This window comes from Pygocentrus nattereri, chromosome 17, assembly GCF_015220715.1.
Source record: "Pygocentrus nattereri isolate fPygNat1 chromosome 17, fPygNat1.pri, whole genome shotgun sequence".
NCBI classification, from domain to species: Eukaryota; Metazoa; Chordata; class Actinopteri; order Characiformes; family Serrasalmidae; genus Pygocentrus; species Pygocentrus nattereri.
Window position 1 is genome coordinate 5,683,361 of NC_051227.1, and position 15,373 is coordinate 5,698,733.

At 40.5% G+C, this 15,373-nt stretch overlaps 1 protein-coding gene across 4 annotated transcripts in view; it reads right to left on the reverse strand.

The window, feature by feature from the left end:
• The window catches only part of tiam1b (TIAM Rac1 associated GEF 1b), a 109,955-nt gene that overhangs the window by 85,212 nt on the left and 9,370 nt on the right, over positions 1-15,373 (reverse strand). Inside the window, exon 1 of one of the 4 annotated variants that reach the window (XM_037546849.1) lies at positions 9,283-9,614. The exons of the other annotated variants lie outside the window; for them this stretch is intronic. The gene's annotated coding sequence lies outside the window, so the exon portion shown is untranslated. Of the gene's footprint in view, positions 1-9,282; positions 9,615-15,373 lie in introns of those variants that run through there. 4 annotated transcript variants of the gene reach the window in all.

Genomic DNA, 15,373 nt, shown 5'->3' on the forward strand with positions numbered 1-15,373 from the left:
CACTTTGTTATAATCTCACTGACAGTTGACTGTGGAATATTTAGTAGTGAGGAAATTTCACGACTGGACTTGTTGCCCAAGTGGCGTCCGATCACGGTACCACGCTGGAATTCACTGAGCTCCTGAGAGCGACCCATTCTTTCACTAATGTCTGTAGAAGCAGTCTGCAGGCCTAGGGGCTCGGCTTTATACACCTGTGGCCATGGGAGTGACTGGAACACCTGAATTCAGTGATTTGGATGGGTGAGTGAAAACTTTTGGAAATATAGTGTATATTTGTCTGTGTGTGTGTGTGTGTGTTTGTGTATATATATATATATATATAGTACACAGTATCTCACAAAAGTGAGTGCACCCCTCACATTTCTGCAAATATTTTATTCTATCTATTGATGGGATGACACTATAGAAATGAAACTTGGATATAACTTAAAGTGGTCAGTGTGCAGCTTGTATAGCAGTGCAGATTTACTGTCCTCTGAAAAGAACTCAACACACACACATTAATGTCTAAATAGCTGGCAACACAAGTGAGTCCACCTCACAGTGAACGTGTCCAAATTGTGCTCAAAGTGTCAATATTTCGTGTGATCACCATTATTATCTAGCACTGCCTGAACCCTCTCAGGTATGAAATTCACCAGAGCTGCACAGGTTCTTTTTGGGCCGTTTCCTTTGTGGTCCATTCATCATGAAATTTACCCACAATGTAAAGATCAACAGGCATTTTCACATTATGACAAAAACTGAAAAACCACAAAAATAGAGGAAGGTTTCCTTCCAACAGCAGCAATATATATATATATATATATATATGTTATAACTTACTTGGTGTGTGTGTTTAGCGAGATATATATATATATATATATATATATATATATATATATATATATAAAATGTGTGTGTGTGTGTATCTGTGGGTTTGTGTATATACGTGTGTATATGTATGTGACAAACACGGTGTATGGGTGTGTGTGTGTGTTGAGAAGGCTGTGAAGCAGAAGCGTGTGTGTGTGTGTGTGAGTTCAGCTGCCGTGCTGTTGTCATAGCAGCAGCTCTGCTGGGGAGAGTCACACCGACGTCAGTCATGACATCAGCTCCATTCTATTTACCCAACACACACACATACACACATATACACACACACCCACACCCACCCACACACCCACACACACACACACACACACACACACACACACACACACACAGACAGAGACAGAGAGAGGCTGTGGGGTTCAGTGAGAGAGGTCAGCTTCACTGTCCGTCAAACATGTAAGGTCACCTCACTTCTCAAACTGAGCCTGTTTAATTTATCGGTCGGCTTTAACTGAACGTCCAGTGGTTCCCTGTCTCAGTCCTGACCACCTCACAATCTCAGTCCTGTACACACCTGATTCCCCTCATCAGCTCACGTCTGCTGTACACAGCCTGCTCACGTCTCTGCATACCATTTCACACGTCTCTGATGTGGACAGAATGAAGAATGGTGTCCGGTGCGATGGTCAGTCCCAGGCTCCCAGCTTTTGCCTTCCCAATTAAAAAGCTGGTGAGATACGAGAAGACCATTGAAGAGCAGCTGTCCATTCAATTCCATTCATTTCAGGCTGATTTCAGTTCAGAACTAAAGATGTTTTAGATGACCTCACGGTCCTGTCCTCTCCCACTGAGACAGGAATATCTGGCATTTGATCCGCAGGCCTGTCAATCATTTTACAGCTTCAAAATAAACACTTTTTCTATGACAGAACAGAGAATGATGTGATAAGGGCACCAAACACTGTAATGTCTGAAGAAGAAGCTCCTCAATGATATAAAGCATGGAGCGGTTTCAGTGTATTATAATAATAATAATAATAATAATAACAGATCTTTAACCTATTATTATTATTGTTGTTGTCGTTGTTTTGTTCTTGTTTAATCCTTTTTTAATCTCATAAAATCAAAAACTAAGGTAAGAGTTACTCTAATGTTGTCCTTGTTGTATGTATTAGCTTCCTTAGCAGTCAGGATTGGTTGGCACAACAGGGATTCCCAATGGCTGTATGATGTACTTGCGTAATGCATGCTGGGTATTGTAGTCGGTAGTGCTGGAGTGGGTAATCAGGAGGATTCCTGGTGGGCAGGTAGTGTGTATGGGGCCAGTTTTTGTGAGCTAATGTGTAAACTCATGTATATAAACACAAGAACACTCAGACCAACTAAAAACGTTACATCCAGCTGTATAACTGTAGAAATTTAGGGGTTTGACATCAGCCTCACTGCTGGCCAGCATAATTAGCAGCTCCTTAATGTTTTTCACATTTTTGCTTTACCAGTGTAGGAACTTCTATATGTGAATTATGTGAAGACGGTATTGGCAAGAACTGCAAAAAACAAGAAAGAAAAAGGTGCTTAACCCCTGAAAAAGCCTGGGATTTTAAGGGTTTAATCAGGTGGATGAGGACATATCCGAGCAGGTGGGCAGTGAGAAATGCTGACTTTACTTAGCTAGCATTAGTTTGTAGCACCTTGACTGTCATGATTATGTCACACTTCTTTGCTGAACAGACCACCTCAGACCAGCTCACATGTTGGTTTATGCTGGTCTGGCACTGGTTTAGCTGGTCACCCAAGATAGTCATACTGTTGAACCACACCAGCATCCAAAACACAACATCTACTGTTTTTTTCTAGTAAGATAAAAGCTTTTATCTAGCACATTATCTAGCATATCTACACACCTCAGTCATCTCAGGGTACCATTTTGCTGCTGTCAGGACAAAACATCTCATCTTATCTGAAATGGTAAGTTTACAAGAGAAGTCAATGGAACCAGACATTTTTTCACGTTTCACCCGTTGTTTGGCCATTTGTTATGAAATTTACACACAATGTAAAGGACAACAAGTACTTTTAAATTATGTCAAAAACTGAAATAATATTTTTGGAGATGTGATTAAAATAATGATTCAGATTAAGAAACAGAGATGATGGTAAAGCAGTTTTAGTAGAAGTTATTCAGCACAAGGCAATGCATGTGTAGCAGGAGAAATACAGTTGGAGTTTAAGGTGGACTGGTCTGCATCACATACCTCTTGGTCTGAAAAGAAGTCCCACGTCAGCTCTGGACATCAGAGAACGTTGAGAACTGATTCTTTGTAAAGAATTCTGTTAAACTGGTGAGGCTGAGGGACGCAATGCTGAGTTCTTAAATGGCCATAATTCACTTTTGGGCCCAAAGTTTTACTACATACTTCTCTAACCTAAGAAGAGCTCAGCCGGTTTGCATTGAAGTCCCCGTAGTTACTGAATAATAAGCCTTAGCATGTATCAAACCTGAGATTTTAAGGCTGGAAATCCTCTTTAAATGAAAAATAACAGTGAAAGTTCAAAGCATGTAAGAAAATTTTAAAAAGTAAGGCAAACTTTTGATGCGCTGTGAGTAGAAAGAGTGAAATGAGAGCGTCTAGACTGTGATTAAAGCAGCCAAAACAACAGGCTTGGAATGAAACACACACACACTCACACACACACACAGGCTGCTTCTCAAACGAGCTTCATCAACAGCCAAGGTCACGACCCCGCTGGTGCCAAAACAAGGGCTGCAAACTCCCACTGCCAGAGAGACGGAGAGAGGGAGGGCGTGAAGAAAGAAAGAAAGAAAGAAAAGAAAGAGAGAGAGAGAGAGAGAAAAGGAGGTGGAAAAACAAAGAGGCCTCGGCCAAACAAAAGACCCAAACTTCGTCCAGTCAGACAGGAGCACCATAGAAACAGTAAACAGTGCACGGACATCACTGCTCAATTCTACAGAATCAGAATAAAGTCTGAATTTGCATAACGTAATTCTGCAATACAATCAATTGTTATTTAAACTTGTTTATAATGTCTAGTTAAAGTATTTATGTATTGACCACATTTACATTTGGTTTCCATTCTATCTAGACAGGTTCTTTTTCTTTTTGCTTGTTTTGATGTCAAGAAATTACTAAAACAAGACTGTACACAATATAGTATTATCAAATTCAAAACGTAATGGAAAAGTATGGGCAAAATTCAGGCTTCAAGGCGGCAACGCAATATATATTCCATCCAAATCACTGAATCCAGCTGTTCCAATCACTTCCATGGCCACAGGTGTATAAAGCCGAGCCCCTAGGCCTGCAGACTGCTTCTACAGATGTTAGTGAAAGAATGGGTCGCTCTCAGGAGCTCAGTGAATTCCAGCGTGGTACCGTGATCGGACGCCACCTGTGTAACAAGTCCAGTCGTGAAATTTCCTCACTACTAAATATTCCACAGTCAACTGTCAGTGGGATTATAACAAAGTGGAAACGACTGGGAACGACAGCAACTCAGCCACGAAGCGGTCGGCCACGTAAAATGACAGAGTGGGGTCAGCGGATGCTGAGGGGCATAGTGCGCAGAGGTCACCAACTTTCTGCAGAGTCAATCCCTACAGACCTCCAAACTTCATGTGTCCTTCAGATCAGCTCAAGAACAGCGTAGAGAGCTTCATGGAATGGGTTTCCATGGTCGAGCAGCTGCATCCAAGCCTTACATCACCAAGCTCATTGCAAAGCGTGGAGTGCAGTGGTGTAAAGCGCCGCCACTGGACTCTAGAGCAGTGGAGACGTGTTCTCTGGAGTGATGAATCACGCTTCTCCATCTGGAAATCCGATGGACGAGTCTGGGTTTGGCAACCTACCTTAGTCCATGTTTATAGATAACTTTCATACAGAGTCAGAAACCGCAGTTGAGTCAGTAGGTCAGATTGCTTAACATCCAATCATGGTTTGAGATGAACATTGATTTAAGCATGCAGTTAGCACCATGCTAATTGCTGCTGTATTAGCTTCCATTACTTTTTGTCTATGCTATCCCTGAACTATTGCTTTAATATTCCACACCGCAGCCCTCAGGAGTCTGGAGGAAGCCGTGGTTCAAGCAGAGTAAGCAGAATGTGTGTGTGTGTATGACAGAGACCACAGCAACAGCAGCCTGATAACGCTGACCTCGCACCGTGCCGCACCTTATCAGCTGCTGGAGGGTTATTTTTGTATGTTATGCTGTCAGGAGGATGTATTACAGCACTTTTCTCCCCATTTATTTCCACATAAACCCCACCCAGCTTTGGTACATGCTACGTTTCTTTGAGCAGTGGCTACAAACCCACACAGCTTCACGCTAAAGTTGGCTTTACATGGGAAAACCTGTGTGTAACTTTAGTTAACAGCCTCACACGGTATCATGTTAAGTGACTTATTTCCAACAAGACAGAATGGACAAAAAAAAAAAATAAAACATCAGAGGACTTATAGAGAGGAGAATTACTGCTCTGTAATGTCTTCTGGGTTTCTCAAACACTAGTGGGCGCTCCCGAGCGAGTCTAAACTGATTGGGGTGGAGCATTTGAGCAAAATCATAGTTTATAAATGCTTAAATGTGTTCAATATAAAAGGATACATTCATATCCTGAACACTGAACAGCGTAAAACATTTTAACACTGCTGTTGTATTTTTAAAAGCTTTTAAACTTGAGCTATAGGAGTTTAAAGCGATGCGCAATGCTAACCAATCAGCACTCAGTAGCAGTACCTCTAACCAATCAGCACTCAGTAGCAGGAATGCTAACCAATCAGGACTCAGTAGCAGTAATTCTAACCAATCAGCACTCAGTAGCAGGAATGCTAACCAATCAGCCCTCAGTAGCAGTCATGCTAACCAATCAGCACTCAGCAGCAGTAATGCTAACCAATCAGCACTCAGTAACAGGAATGCTAACCAATCAGCACTCAGCAGCAGTAATGCTAAACAATCAGCACTCAGTAGCAGGAATGCTAACCAATCAGCACTCAGTAGCAGTAATTCTAACCAATCAGCCCTCAGTAGAAGTAATGCTAACCAATCAGCACTCAGTAGCAGGAATGCTAACCAATCAGCCCTCAGTAGCAGTAATGCTAACCAATCAGCACTCAGTAGCAGGAATGCTAACCAATCAGCACTCAAGAGCAGTAATGCTAACCAATCAGCACTCAGTAGCAGGAATGCTAACCAATCAGCACTCAGTAGCAGGACTGCTAATCAATCAGCACTCAGTAGCAGGAATGCTAATCAATCAGCCCTCAGTAGCAGGAATGCTAACCAATCAGCCCTCAGTAGCAGTCATGCTAACCAATCAGCACTCAGCAGCAGTAATGCTAAACAATCAGCACTCAGTAGCAGGAATGCTAACCAATCAGCACTCAGTAGCAGTAATTCTAACCAATCAGCCCTCAGTAGAAGTAATGCTAACCAATCAGCACTCAGTAGCAGGAATGTTAACTAATCAGCACTCAGTAGCAGTAATTCTAACCAATCAGCACTCAGTAGAAGTAATGCTAACCAATCAGCACTGAGTAGCAGTAATGCTAACCAATCAGCACTCAGTAGCAGGAATGCTAACCAATCAGCCCTCAGTAGCAGTAATGCTAACCAATCAGCACTCAGTAGCAGTAATGCTAACCAATCAGCCCTCAGTAGCAGGAATGCTAACCAATCAGCCCTCAGTAGCAGTCATGCTAACCAATCAGCTCTCAGCAGCAGTAATGCTAACCAATCAGCACTCAGTAGTAGTAATGCTAACCAATCAGCTCTCAGTAGCAGTCATGCTAACCAATCAGCTCTCAGTAGCAGTAACGCTAACCAATCAGCTCTCAGTAGCAGTAACGTTAACCAATCAGCTCTCAACAGCAGTAATGCTAACAAACTTTTTAAGCACTTTGTAGTAAAACACATCCTTCTACTTTATAAATTTAAAGGAAAGTTCTGTGTTAGTGATTAGAAACTTCTTAGCTCCATTCACCCTCATTCACTAAGGACTTGCTGACGGGGGCCTCTGGTGTTGTGCAGTCCTGTTTTTATATAAGAGGGGAAATAGGAAGTGGCCAGGCTCCTCATAATCCTGCTAAAATTAGCATGAGAGCTGTGCAGCCTGTGTTAGCGCTTTCGATAGTGACCTACACAGACTATTTTTTATTATTGTCAAATAAAAATTACACAAAAATTTAAGTGTAGGCCAAATAATACATTGCAGGTTACGCAATACGTTACATGGAAAAGATTAGCTAGTAATCTTGCTAACTAGCATTGCCATGTTGCTCGGACATGAAAGTTTTACCTTGTAAAGTGCCAAAAAAACAAAATGCAATTTTTTATTAATGCTTTCTGACTTGTAGCTCACGACATTTGTGTTTGCAAGCAGGAGAGGAGAAAATTTATTATGGTTTGATTTTGCAAAGCATGTGCAGCCTTTTACGCTTTGCCTAGTTTCAAAAATTTTTTGACACTGAAATAAACAGAAAAATGTCTGACTCATAATGTAACTGAATTAAAATATGTGGACTCAATCGAACATTTTGGTTTTATTTTTAATTAAAACTGTGAATCTATTTGAGAAATATTTATATTTTATATATATAAGTAACCCACACGTCTACACACCACAAATGAAAATTACATTTACGTGACATGACTGCAAATGTGACAACTTACCCCACAGGTATGATAAATAATAATAATAATAAATAAAAACAATACTAATATTTTTATAGCACTTTTCCTGTCAGTGGCAACTCAAAGTGCTTTCCAGACAGGTGATAAAGTTGAACAGTAATACAAGAAATTATGAGTATTAATTTAAAGTCATAAAAAATTATATATACCAAATAGATGTATAGTTCTAATTAAACATTAAGTTACAGAGATACGATCAGCTGTTGACACGTTGTAACATTGGCTAAAAAGATCGGGAAAAATGACACAAATGTAATTAATTCAGTATGACTCTTAAAGTTGTTTGAAACAGACGGGTTTTCCAACCTAAAAACTTCTGAAACTTCTAAATATCCAAATTAAATTAAATGTGATTGGTGCAAAGAGGGTGCGTCAAACACTGGCAAGTATAGGTGGAAATAATCTTGTCTCATTGTTGACTTTGGTGGTCTTCATTGTAACAGTTCAAACTAACCCCGCCGTGTGGAGGCCGTATTTTAGCCTGACTTGCCAACTAACAAAATTATGTTCTCAGAACGTTCCTCTTATGTTCCATGTTGCATTGGAATGTTCCTTTATCCTGGATCTGTCCAGTTTTCTTAACTTCCCAAGGACGTTTTCCTCAAGGTTGACGTCATCTCAATGTCTGAGAACATTCAAAATTATGTTCTAAGAACGTTCCTCTATTTTCAATTTTGGTTGTTGGAACATTGCATTGAGATGTTCCTTCAACATGATTCTGTCTGGTTTTCATAACGTTCCCTGAACGTTTTTCTTACATTACAAGAACTTTCTCAGAAACTCGACGTCATTTGCAACAATGATTTAACATTCTAGAAATGTTGTCTTGGAACGTTCTGAGAACATTCAAAACTATGTTCCATGAATGTTTCTCTGATGTTCAGTTTTGGTTGTTGGAATGAGATGCATTGAGATTGCAACATAAATATGTCAAGTTTTCTTAACATTCCTACGTTTTTCTTAAGTTACGACAACGCTCTCAGAACGTCAGCTCAACCTCCTTTGCAACAACAATGTAGCATTCTAGGAACCTGAAACCTCTTGAGGACATTCAAAATTATGTTCTATGAACGTTCCTCTAGCGTTCAATTTTCGTTGTTGGAACGTTGCATTGAGACGTTCCCTCAACATGAATCTGTCCAGTTTTCTTAACCTTCCCAGAATGTTTTTCTGAAGGCAGGATGACGTTACCCCGAATGTTACTTCAACCTTATTTGCCCTGACAACTGCAGGTTCTAGGAATGCTATCTTGAATGTTCTTTCCTTAACATTTTTAGGAAATTCATTACAAGTTAGTAACTCTCAAAAAGGTTGATTAATATAATCTATATTAAAATAATACGTCAGTTATTTTCATTATACATAAACAGGATGAATCTTGCCAAAGCCTGAAAATCAGATGATGTTGAGATGACGTTGAGATGTTCTACTTCCACTACATTTAACTACGCATCATCATGCATTAGCTTAGCAAAATGTTAGTATTACTGTAAGAGTTTAAGGCTTAATGGATGATCCTCTTCCATTCTTTTATAGGCCAGAACAAACAGGCCTCCTGTGCTCACAGCTCAGCTTTAGCCTGGCCTACAGTGAACACACTGCATATACTTTCCAATCTGGGTGAACCAACACACTTAGCTTATCGCTAACAGAAACCACAGCAGTTCGCCAGAGTGACTGCATGTCTGAGGGAAACCGCAGGAATCCACAGCAGCAGACGACCCTGTGCTATCAGCCACTGTGTTTACTCACCCACTTCATTCTGTCCCTCAGCGTCTGCAATCAATAACGATAAACAGCAAATTAGCCGCCATCGAGGGTGAGGCAAAGATATCCAGATGCTCAGGGATGAGGCTGGAATTATGCTGAGACAGGACAACACGTCAGATCAGGATGGGTTTCAATGACAGATTATAGTTTGTGGCCTTTTGTCATTACAGCACTGATTCAATGACTGCTGTGGTAGCAAAAATGCGCTATAATTATATATGACTTATTTCTAACTCATGACTTATTAAAACCAAGAATTGGTCAAAGAATGTTGGAGATGGAGCTGCCAGGTAGAAGGAGAAGAGGTAGACCTCAGAGAAGGTTTATGGATGTAGTGAAGGTGGACATGGAGATGGTTGGTGTAAAAGTAGAGGAGGCAGTGGATAGGGCAAGATGGAGGCAGATGATCCGCTGTGGCGACCCCTAAAGGAAGCAGCGAAAGAAGAAGAAGAAGAAGAAGAAGAACTTATTAAAACCAAGAAATTCTTACATTCTTTTTCATTTTCATCCAGACATTCCCTGGCATTAAGATTGGAACTGATTATTTTTGACTGTGAGGTAGAAAACTAGAAGAGTGCTATGGGCTAATGATACCAAGCTTCCTAACATTACCTCAGCAAATGCTTGTTAATGACACATTTAGAGGTTAAACGGTGGCCGCCCTCTACAGGCGTTATTAACAAGCATCAAATAAACAAATGTCACTCACCGCCGCCCTCTATAGGCGTTATTAACAACCATCAATTAAACAAACGTCGCTCAGTGCCGCCCTCTAAAGGCATCATCAACAACCATCAAATAAACAAACATCGCTCACCGCCGCCCTCTAAAGGCGTCGTTAACAAACATCAGATAAATGAACATCACTCACCACCGCAAACTAAAGGCGTCATTAACGAGCACAATAAACAAATAAACCAACATCGCTCTCTAAAAGTCATATTAATAAACGTCACATAAACACAATATGGCCTACTCACTGTTGCCTTCTCGAATTACTATTGCACCTGTTAGAAGTCTAGCCAATCACTTGCAGCACAAACTAACATGAGAATGTTGCATTTTCTGTATAAAACTTCAAAACATACCATTCACTCTCCAAAACATACAGACCATATAAAGAAACAAAGCTGAAGCTTAAGCAGCTTATCCCCGCCTATTCACACTGAAGTTATAACAAGCATTTCAGCCCAGACTGCTTTTTGAATGAGTCATAAAACAAGGCAGCCAACCAGAACAGAGCCCATTTACATCTGGTCATGTAAAAATTAATTACTGGAACTGCTTTGGGTGCATCATTCCACACAAACATTATCAGTAAATACATACACAAATTCAAAGTTCTTTTTATAACGGGATATGCCGACAAATGTATTTTTTGACTATAAAATGAAGCCCTAAGGACAAAGTTCACAGTGCAGGTCCTGGATGACCTGAAAGTGACCCAAACCCTGCTGTGTTGTTCCAGGTGTTCACCTACAGCTGCACCATGTCATCAACCAGGCAGTCCAGCTCAGGTAATCATGGCTTTCCAATCCCACAGAGCAGATACATGATGCTTTCAATTACAGAGGATGTTTCTTGTTGACATCAGCCGTTCTTATGTCCACCCCAGAGGAACCGAATAAAGCCCAGGTTAGCCCAGCTGAGGAAATGAAGGGTAAACCTACACACGCACTGCAGCCTGCGGCCTGCTTCTGTCTCTGTGCTGTTATTAAAGCCGTGGCGATCATCAGAAGGAACTCTGAATAAAAAGCCGAGGCCTTATAGCTTAGCCTCCTGATGGCTGCAGCTAAACTAACTGCAGGTGAGCTGGAGCGACTCACACAACAGCCAGTGATCTGGACCGGAGAACAAAAGCATAAACAGCATTTTTGTGAGCCTAAATTGCTAACTGCACTCAGCACTAACACTAACAACTACTGGTAAAAGCTAAAGTAACTAACTAGGCTAACTTAGTCTGCACTAATACTGTTAGCACCCAACACTAACAACTATCAGTAAAGGCTTCTATAATTAAGGCTTAGCCTGCATTGATAGTATTAGCATTAAACACTGTTAACTATCGGCTAAGGCCGTTTTGACTAACTATTCGTATGCATTGGTAATACTTGTACACTAGCACTAGTGTGGTTGTATAGTGTAGTGGTTAACACCTCTACCTTCTACGCTATAGACTGGGGTTCAATCCCTGCCTGGGTAAAACACCCTACACTACACTAATAAGAGTCCTTGGGCAAGACTCCTAACACAGCCTTCGCCTACCTGTGTAAAATGATCAAATTTTAAGTCGCTCTGGATAAGAGCGTCAGCCAAATGACGTCAATGTAAATTTAGCACTAACAGCTATCAGTTAAGCATCCAAAATCCTTGAAAAGTAGGATCAGGTAGTAACCTGATTAATATCAGACCAGTTATACCAGTTTGCCTTTGGTCTAATACTAGGATTGCTTAACATATGATCTCTTACAGTACATCTAATGCCATCATTGAAATGAATAACTGTAAATTATTACCGATCACGATTTTAATTCTCAGTGCCTCACAGAAACATGGATTAGACCCGATGAATACCTTAGTCTAAACGAAGCCACTCCCACAGGCTACAGCTATGCACATAGGCCTCGTTTAAGCGGCCAGGTGGAGGTATAGCAACCATCCATACTACAGCTTTAGGCATTAGCCAGAGAGTAGGATATACATTCTCTTCTTTTGAAGTTCTTTTACTTAATATACTTGATCAAGGAACAAATTAAAATTCCTTTTCACTAATTACAATTTACAGGCCTCCTGGGCTGAAATCCCAGTTCTTACAGGAGCTTAATCACGTTTTCAAGTAAAATAATAATTGTCGGAGATTTTAATATCCACTTTGACAGTCCTCAAGACACACTAAATAAGGCATTCATATCTATCATAGACTCCGTAGGTTTCAACCCAACTTATAAAGGGGCCCGCATACTACCACAACCACACTCTAGATTTAGTACTGACCTTTGGTGTAGACATAGACAACTTAGCCGTTCTCCCACAGAGCACAGCCGTCTCAGACCATTACTTAATCAAATACGAAATTTAGTTTAGTGGTAATGTGCGTTCATCACCATGTTATCATGTTCAGCGGACTATAACTTCCTGCATAGCTGGCAGCTTTCTCAGAAACCTTCCTCAACTATCAGCTTCTGTCAGCTGTCTATCTAATCCTACCGAGTTAGATATTATGACCAAGTTCTCAGAGAATACTTTTCGTTCTTCTTTAGATAGTGTGGCTCCACTAAAAAGTAAAATTATATGGCGGAATAAACTCGCCGCTTGGTGTAACGATCACACTCGAGCTTTAAAACAGACCGCCAGACAAGTAGAGGGCGAAAAGGCGCCTGACTAAACTAGAAGTGTTCCAGTCCACCTGGAAGGAGAGCCTTATAGACTATAGAAAAGCTCTCACTGCAGCACGCTCAGTGCTCTCATAGAAAACAATAAGAACTATCCTAGATCTGTATTTAGCACAATTTCTAAACAACAGAGAACAAAAAAGTCACTGAACCCCAGATGCCATCAGCCATGATTTTTTGAATTTCTTTAGTGAAAAAAACTTTAAAAATTAGTCAGAAAATTCAGAAACACAGTTAAACTCTACAAACCTGTGGCCTTATAATGCCAGTCTAAATCATGAGAAGCACTAATAACTATCAGTTAAGGCTACTATACTTAAGCTAACTCAGCCTATATTGATTATACTAGCCCTCAGCACTAATAACTATCGGTTAAGGCTACTATACTTAAGCTAACCCAGCCTATACTGATTATACTAGCCCTCAGCACTAATAACTATCGGTTAAGGCTACTATACTTAAGCTAACCCAGCCTATACTGATTATACTAGCCCTCAGCACTAATAACTATCGGTTAAGGCTACTATACTTAAGCTAACCCAGCCTATACTGATTATACTAGCCCTCAGCACTAATAACTATCGGTTAAGGCTACTATACTTAAGCTAACCCAGCCTATATTGATTATACTAGCCCTCAGCACTAATAACTACCGGTTAAGGCTACTATACTTTAGCTAACCCAGCCTATATTGATTATACTAGCCCTCAGCACTAATAACTACCGGTTAAGGCTACTACACTTAAGCTAACCCAGCCTATATTGATTATACTAGCCCTCAGCACTAATAACTACCAGTTAAGGCTACTATACTTAAGCTAACCCAGCCTATATTGATTATACTAGCCCTCAGCACTAATAACTACCGGTTAAGGCTACTATACTTAAGCTAACCCAGCTTATATTGATTATACTAGCCCTCAGCACTAATAACTATCGATTAAGGTTACTACACTTAAGCTAACCCAGCCTATATTGATTATACTAGCCCTCAGCACTAATAACTACTGGTTAAGGCTACTACACTTAAGCTAACCCAGCCTATATTGATTATACTAGCCCTCAGCACTAATAGCTATCAGTAAAGGTTACTAGTTAGGCTAAATTAGCCTATATCTTTAGCCTCACTTTTTACTGCCAAAATGTATAATATGAATATGAAATATGGGCTCATACAACCCGCTTTTGTTGTAAGCATATCCCTGCCCCATAGCGTATCCCACCAAATACTTCTGTCAAAACACTAAAAACATTCCAAATGTAATACATAAAACCGATAAACAGTGCTGGGTAATAACAGATTACGTGATCTGGATTAAACATCAAATACATATGATCAGATTAGGATACATGCAAAACACAGGTACACTTCATAAAGTGCACATCAATTAATAATTTAATGGAAGATAATAATAAAAAACACTTTGCAAAGTGGCCAGTGAGTGGAAGCACAAGGTAGGTGTTTCTAATAAAGTGGCCAGTGAGTGGAAGCACAAGGTAGGTGTTTCTAATAAAGTGGCCAGTTAGTGGAAGCACAAGGTGGGTGTTTCTAATAAAGTGATCTAGTTAGTGGAAGTAGAAAGTAGGTGTTTCTAATAAAGTGGCCAGTGAGTGGAAGTACACAGTAGGTGTTTCAAATAAAGTGGCCAGTGTTACATTAAACAGGCTGAGGGCAGCAGTCCTGTGTGTTTCCATTTAGTGAGGCCTGTTTTGAGCTGTAAGGATGTTGTACTGTCCCTCTGAGAGACGTGAAGTGTTTCGGGGTGGACGGCCAAAGCTGAACAATGGTAGGTTCACTCAGGGCAGATGAAAGCCGAACGCTCCATCTGGACACATCATTACTCTCTCTCTCTCTCTCTCTCTCTCTCTCTCTCTCTCTCCAGTACACATCAAACGCGAGTCAATCTTATTGTAAACACACACACACACACACACGCTGTTACGGAGAGGATGTCCTGATTACATCATTCTGTGCTGGACCCTTGGATGGCTACAGTTATTACTGTCGTATATTTAGATGTAATAATGTAATTATGTGGTTCATTACATAAAGAATAACATTGACATTTTCATTCTCAACTGCCAGATCCCACGATGCACTTCTCATATTATTATATAATTAATCTTTTATTTATCTTTTGTGTATTGCATTTGCACATAATGTTCATTATGTCATGACTGTCTGCAGATTAAAAAGTATCAGCATATAAATGTGAGTTTTTTATCATAGTTCAGAGTATGTGTGTGTGTGTGTGTGTGTGTGTGTGTGTGAGAGGAGCTGTAACTGAAGAACACATTTCTAAAAGTGCTGAGTCACTGTATACGCAGCACCCCACCTCCCCACCCCCACCCCCAAAAAAACGACAGTGAAGTGGGTCATCTTTCTGCCCGCAGTATCTGGGACGTCGCTGAGCCCGGCTGAGTCTGGTTCTGTATGAAAGGGGGCAGTTCAGCCCCAAAATGCTAACACTGCTAATACCAGATAAGAGCTAGCATGTGATTATGCTAGCTGGGCTGAGTTCTGCTTCACTGATAGTAAAGGCAGTAATTCTGGTGTGATGTGCTTAGAGGTAAAGGGGTCATTTTAACACAGTTCTACAACCCTGTTTACAAATAAGTTTTTGGACGCTGTGCAAAATGTAAATAAAACCAGAATGCAGTGATGGACACATCCATTTAAA